Source organism: Ursus maritimus, unplaced genomic scaffold (genome assembly GCF_017311325.1).
Source record: "Ursus maritimus isolate PB19 unplaced genomic scaffold, ASM1731132v1 scaffold_6, whole genome shotgun sequence".
Taxonomy (NCBI): Eukaryota; Metazoa; Chordata; class Mammalia; order Carnivora; family Ursidae; genus Ursus; species Ursus maritimus.
Window position 1 is genome coordinate 6,640,606 of NW_024426774.1, and position 7,362 is coordinate 6,647,967.

General features: G+C 42.0%; 1 pseudogene; it reads left to right on the forward strand.

The window, feature by feature from the left end:
* The first annotated feature begins 551 nt into the window (after positions 1 to 551).
* Positions 552 to 7,018, forward strand: LOC121100988 (annotated as a pseudogene).
* Positions 7,019 to 7,362: the final 344 nt, after the last annotated feature.

Below are 7,362 nucleotides of genomic sequence, written 5' to 3' on the forward strand. Positions count from 1 at the left end.
TCCCAAGTACGGTCTTTGGAAAAGTCCAGCACTCTGCGACTTTGTACCTAAAGGTCCATATTCAAAATAGTAATAAACAAACAATGAGCTTGTTCTGTATATATACTTAAATATGAGAGATTAATCACCTGAGCTTATTTTTAGAAGAGTTGACCATCTTTTCAAGTCTTTCCGAAGGAATGTGTGGTGAATGTCTCAGAAATAAACTCATATTTAAGAACAAGAGCACAGAAGTCACAGGAAAAATTCTGAAGATAGGAGTTTTAAAGAACTAAATTAAAAAATTAAAAATTAGTATGATTTTGGGTGCAGGTTACAAAGCCACGAAAACCATCATGAATAAAAATGCCATTTTGCCATTCTTAGTCTATCTAGTACAATGTTTAAAGCTGAGTTTTTAATAAATCTAAATATGCCATTAAGATACTCTTTCATTGTGTTATATCTTTTTATGTTAATATGCATGTTTTAATTAAAATAAGCTGTAGAGCTGGCATTTTATAACTAAGCTACAGCAAGAGTATTTGGTTTTCCCACGCCATTAGGGGGCGATGTCCCCCAGGGCACTGCCGGCCAAGTAACCCCAGGGAGACTCCAGGCTCAGAATTGTGGCCTCTGCCACATACCCTCAATAAAGCAATTCTCTTATCTTTGGCCTCATCTCATTCTGTTTCACAAGTTGAATAGAGATAAACCTGGTCAATGTTTACACCAGAGGTCAAGGAGGTCTCAGGAGTTGCTTGAAGTCACTGAAGATGGAATTGGGAGTGAGATCCCTTCTCCCCTTGAAGCAAAAGGATGAGGGGCAGGGGAAGCATGGCACCAAACCAGGTGACCTGATTGGGTTTTGTGAGCACTAAACACACACACGCACACACACACGCACACGCACACACACACACACACACACACACAATATCATACAGTATATATAGCTCAGAACACCAAAATACTGTTCAATCCACTAAAACAAGCGTCAACGAACAACTGAAATCTGCTTCTTGTGAAACCAGTACAGATGGAAGTGTTGGCTCCAAAGCCTCTTTCTTCCCCTCCGGAGGACATCTCCATGAGGGAGGAGAACCTCGACCAAGTCTTCTCTGATGCCTTGCTCTGGGCAGTGATCGTGGGAACTGGGAGAACCCTCAGGTCCTCAGCGACCACGTCAAGGCTGTCTACCAGCTAGATCTAAGGTCTCTAAGGCAGTCCATAAATCCACACTTCTTACAGAAGAGTGATACACTGACCCATGCGGTCATCCTGGCGGACCGGCTGGTGCAAGTCCACTCCAAGTTTAGGCTGCTTGCAGGAGAGCTGTACATGGGCATTGCCATCGTGGACCCATTTTTACAGGTTGAGCTAGCTTCTTGTAAGAAACTTCAACTGGTTGGAATTACTGCTCTGCTCTTGGCTTCCAAATATGAGATGTTTTCTCCAAATATTGAAGACTTCTTTTACTTCACCGACGATGCTTATACCAGTTCCCAAATCTGAGAAATGGAAACACAGATTTTGAAAGAACTAAAATTTGAGTTAGGTGAACGTTTGCCTCTACATTTTAGTGTGTGTGTGTGTGTGTGTGTGTGTGTGTGTAATCAATTTGGATTTCTGGCCATTTGTTATCATTACATCACACACACATATTTAAAATGAGGTCTATTGGAGTTTGGAATTTTCAGTTCTCCTACTCTGGCAAAATTCCAAATTATGTAATTATATATTCCCTGTTCTAGCTCCTTCTTTCCCATTAATTCAAGATAAAATGGTGGTCTTCACTTGTCTTATGTAGCTATCTGCCCCTGGTTACATTAGACAGTAGCATTAACTCATGGATTCCATTTAAATTTACCCATTGGTGCCCCTAGGAGATACACACCAGAGAAACACTCATCAACATAATCCTTAATTTTCACAGGCCAACTTACAGGCCTTGGGTTCAGCCCTTTAATCCCCCTGGAGCTTCCTTTCCTGACACTCCCCACCCTACTCTTGGTATTCTAGAAATAGCAGATGTCTTGGAGCTCTTCGCAGTGCATGGGTTCATGCTGTCCCTCCTTCTTTTCTGTCTCCTTCCATATTTTCTTTGCCTGAATCACTCCTACTTTTCTTTCAATCCCAAGTGAAGCATCTTCTCATCAGGGCCACTGCACTCACCCACCTGACCAACTTGAGTTGACTCTTTTCTAGAGGTGACATTATACTAGAATCAAAGTATGTTTTTTTTTTTTAATTTAGTTATTTAAAGTGTGGGAGTGGCAGAGGGTGAGGGAAAGAGAGAATCTCAAGCAGACTCCGCACTGAATAGGGAGCCCAATGCAGGGCCCAGCCTCACAACCCAGAGATCATGACCTGAGCTGAAATCAAGAGTCAGATGCTTAACTGACTGAGGTGCCCAGGTGCCCCGAAATGTGTTTATTTCTATTTCCACACAAGCCGGTAAGCACTTGCAGAATAAGTACAAAGATAAGTCTTTCTCAAATCGGATCCCAAGTTCTAGTTCACAGTGACGTCGGTTGCATTGAACTCAGTTAATGCCGGGGAGGAAAATCAGATTGTGGGAATGGGCTAACATGGTTCCAGAGAATCCTGAAGTTAGTCAGCATGAAAGAAAGAGGAAATATTGAGTTAGGCAAAAGAGAATTGAGTTAGTTGAAGAGAATTATTTGTATGGAAAGGCAATAGGGAACATCCGGGGCTGACACTCAACAATGAGTTAAAACAGCATATTTCCATCCTTGGAAAAGGGCAAAAAGCTAATGGAAATGAATCAGTAAGGTTATTTTAGTCTACGCATATTGTCTGAGTTGTATTTGTATCTCCCGTGCATGACTCTCCATCCCTTCCACCCCCTAGCTTGCTAAAATCATGACTGCCTGGCAGCAATGCTGCAGTGAGCACATGAACAATAGCCACGTACTGAGGCTTAGTATATTTCCAGATAAAGCAAAACGAAAAGCTATATATTTTATCTCACAGCGTAAAACTGTCCACATAATGTATTAAATATAAGGTACAAAAATACTGCACTGATGTTCATATCAATATTGTATAACGATTCTTACTTCTCAGAATTGACAACATTATATTCACTGCACTGCAAGGGAGAGAGAACGGGGAAAGAAAAGTTAGGTGGATAAGTACTGAAATATCGAGTAGTCACGGTAAGTGCTAGAAATGTTTGCAGCAAGCAGCAAGTATTTTTCAAGCCTCATATCATGATTGCAAAATAAATTCCTGAGCTTTCCTGAAAAACTACCCAACACTGACTTAAACCACAGTATCCACCTGTTGTTCTCTGTTTTTAACCAGATAATCAACAAACCGGTGATGTTGGCTGTAGAGGTGTTTGCATTAAAACACATGAACAGAAAAACAAAACAAAACAGTAATATCATTTGTTTTATTTTTTTAAATTTTTTAAAGATTTTATTTATTTATTTTAGAGAGAGCACAGGAGGGAGTGGCAGAGGGAGAGAGGGTTGGTCCCAAGCAGACTCCACACTGAGCAGAGAGCCCCACACAGGGCTCTAACTCAGGACCCTGAGATCACGACCTGAGCAGGAACCAACAATCGGATGTTTCACCGACTGCACTACCCAGGGGTCCCTCATTAATTTTATATATACGATTTATACATATCATTATTTATTATACTTACAATTTTTACAACTCTGTGACATAAGCTGTGTTGGTTCAGCTGTACAGGTGTGAGAGTTGTGTCCCAGGACCAGGACATACCACCCATCTACGCTCATGCTGATATTGGAACACAATTGTTCTGACCCCAAATCCCAATGGTGCAAGCATCTAGGCATCTTGGATAATCCTAGATGCAAAGTGAAGTCATACATTAGCCGGTGACGTCGTGCCTCCTGTTCACGGTCAGTATTCTCCTGCCATCAGTCACCACTGGGGTTGTACTGTTTTTGTGCTGATTAATATCACCTCCTGGGATCCGAACAGACGGAATCGCCACAGAGACTCAGGGTGCGTGTGCATGGAGTCAGCTTGAGGAATGAGAGTGACAGCCTGACGCTTTGGGGCAGGGAAGGGACAAACAAACAATGCCTGGAAAGCTTTGTTCTACTCCTGATACCGCTGCCAACCAGCTCTCCAATCTGAGAGACATCGCTTAGCCTTAATCTTGTCATTGCGGAATGCAAGACACGGGCACGGTTTTTATATTCACTTCCAGCTTTCCAATTATTCAAGCTTATGTTTGTCGACAATCTGAAGGATCAAATTTAAAAAGTGATTTTAGAATTGAGAGGCCACAGTCTGCATCTTGACTCAGCTCTTATTAGCGATGAGACTTTGGACAAGTTATGTAATCTTTTCAAGCATCTGTCTGCTCACCTAGCAAGTTAGTAATAACGATTTTATGAACTTACCAACAGGATTTGAGTTAGAACAGAGTCTACTGAGCAGCCTGTCTATGGCTGTTATCGTGGTTGTTGTTAATTGCTTATTTGATCCAATTGTTTATCAAAAGAGCTGACTGCTACCCCTGGGGGGGCGGGGTCCCAATTCTCTCATTCTAACTCTTTCTCATCTATGCAGGGACTTAGAATTCATAACACTGAGCTGGCTTTCTGATTTATCCCTGCAGCAATTTAACAATCATAGGCAGGACCAGCCTCTAGTGTTGTCAAAAATCAACCTGCTTATAATCGCACAAAATTAGCTGTATCTCTAAGACAAAAAGCTGTTTTAACTGACAGAATCACTTTGAAAGTGCAAGTGCCTTGACTTTCTAGTTCAGCTTTCAATAGAAACAGTGAATGGGAACAGGCTGGGTATGTGGGGAGAGGGAATGCAAGCCCAGAGAAAAGGAAGGAGTACAGGCATCAGAGAAAGGAGCAGGAAGAAAGGTGGGCTTCCAGAGCTTCTCTTGTCCTTAGTAGAGCTCTATTTCTTCCTGTCTCTCTTGGCTCTGTGGACCCATGATTCAGGAAGAGGTAGAAGGGCATCAGCTTTGAAGATTGGGCTCCCGAGTTCCTGTGATAATTGCAGGAACCTTGACTTCGGATGGAACTCTTAACTGCTAGGACAGGTAGGCTCTTCTGGTAAGATTGGGGTCATCTCTGAGCTGCTTATCTGAAAAGTTTCACATGGGGCTCAAACAAGAAGAGAAATATGGAAATGTTTTGCAGGTAGAACTCCTTATGCAATGGGGAACAGTCATTTGCAATAATTTTACATTCTGTACTCTTTGCCAACTTTCTCTATTATCCAGTTTCTTCCAATACTACCACTTATTTTATGGGCCATAAGATTAGACTTAATTATCATTAGAATCAGGTGTATTTCTTATGTAAAATTAATAACATTGTATGGCAATGCAAATGTATGCAAATGCCATGCAAATGAAAAGCCAGTGCATGATATTGCGCTCCCTCTAGAATACAGAAAACCAGGCCTGGATCCTCTTACAGGAGTAAACATAAGCTTGAGCATACACCTTTTATGGCATCATGAATCATATGCAATATTACAACAGTTGTAAGCCAAATTTCCAGTAAATAAAAATGAATTATGAGGCACATACACTTTTAATTCGAGAAGCTGTTCTAGGGTTTGTGATGCCTGCGATTACTCCAGCAATTACGGGGTGAGGCGTGATTCCCATTTCCTTTAAGGAGTGTGAGAATGAGGACGGGGTTCAGGGCAGAATGGGTGTCCGAAATAAAGACTGAAAGTATCCAGGTGTAAGGACACGGGCTTTCAGGTAAGGTCTCCAAGTTGGTTTTATTTGTATTTATTTACACTTTGCATAAGCATGGTCTGAGGTGCTGGCTGGATGCTAACAGTGCTTTTGCTGTACTTAGTATTCCGTAATTAATCACCCTGACTGTGTTTATGTATTCACTAGAGGTTTAATGGTTGCTTAATATGCACAAAATGGAACGCTAAATACAAAGAGAAGGTCTTTGCTCTCCTGAAGTTCTTGGATAACTGGGGAGATAAGACAAGAGCAAGATTCATTAGAATTCACGGCAGAAGACCAGGGGAGGTTCGAGAAGCGTTTAGGGAGGTGATATGTTGGCTCGTGGTGTTGAAAGATAAATAGAATTTATAACCTTGATATATGTTTAGGATTTTGTCAGAACCTCTGTTCAGAAAGAATTAATTTTCAGATTAATTTGATATCAAGGGGCCTTCATGAAATTTCTGTGAGCCTGGCTTTCTTTTTAAAAAGATGTTTTATAATCCAATACGCTTCATGAGTTGTTTCTATGTGGTCTCTAAGTATTCCATTTAGGCAAATAATTTCTAATTCCTATTATGTGTCAGGCACTAGGTACCAGGTGCTGGGAATATAAAGTTAACAAAGTAGGGTCATTCCTGGCCTTCATGAAGCATTTATATTGGTTGGGGAGATAGATAGTGAGTAATGGAATAGAGGATGACAGTGATCGTGAGTGCTATGGGAGAAGTGGAAGAGCCTGTTGTGTGCCTTGCATGGCAAGGCTTACTGTATGACTGACACGCTCGTTAGGAGGGCACCAAATAAAGCGGAAAGAGGGATGGTCTGGGATGCAAAGTGGACAGTGAGGGCAGAGAATAATAATCAAAGGACAGGATGCCCAGAGGCGCTGACAGGTGCCAGGTCACAGTGATAGTTTTGCAGACCCGGGGACTTTGCACAGTAGGAGTGTTTTAAAGAGTTATTCGTTTGTTGTTGTTGTTGTTGTTGTTGCTTTAGAGACACAGTGTGTGCGGGAGTGGGGAGAAGGAGGGGCAGAGGGGAGAGAGAATCTCTCTCTCCACTGGGCGTGGAGCCTGATGTTGGGCATCGACTTCATGACCTGAGACCACGACCTGAGCCGAAACCAAGAGTCTGATGCCTAACTGACTGAGCCCCCTGTTCTAAAGAGTTTTACATAAGCCTATAGTATGATCGGTTTTACTTTTTTTTTTTTCTTTTTTTTTTTTTTAGAATCCCTCTGGCTTCTGTGAGAAGAAAGTATTCGAAAGAGGCGAGAGTGTTTGTGAGGAGAAAGGCTGGGACGTTTGACCATATGCCCGAGGGAAGGATATAACGGTTCAGACTAAAGCAGCCCTAGAGGTTGGGTACATGGACACGCATGGGGGACACGGAAGGGCATTGGCTGTACTTGGGGGAGGTCCAAGGGGGTTAACAGACCCGAAAACCTGAAGGGTCATTTCCGATACTTTGTCACAAACAGGTGACTAGGAATGCTCATCATAGAAAGAGTGCCGCCAGAGAAGGAACGTACTTTCTGATGTGCTGAAATTAACTGTGGTTTATCCAAGTGGTGATATTACAGATCACTGGGTAGATATGTTTGGAACTTGGAACAAAGTTCTAGAAATAACATATAAATGTGATAATCTTAG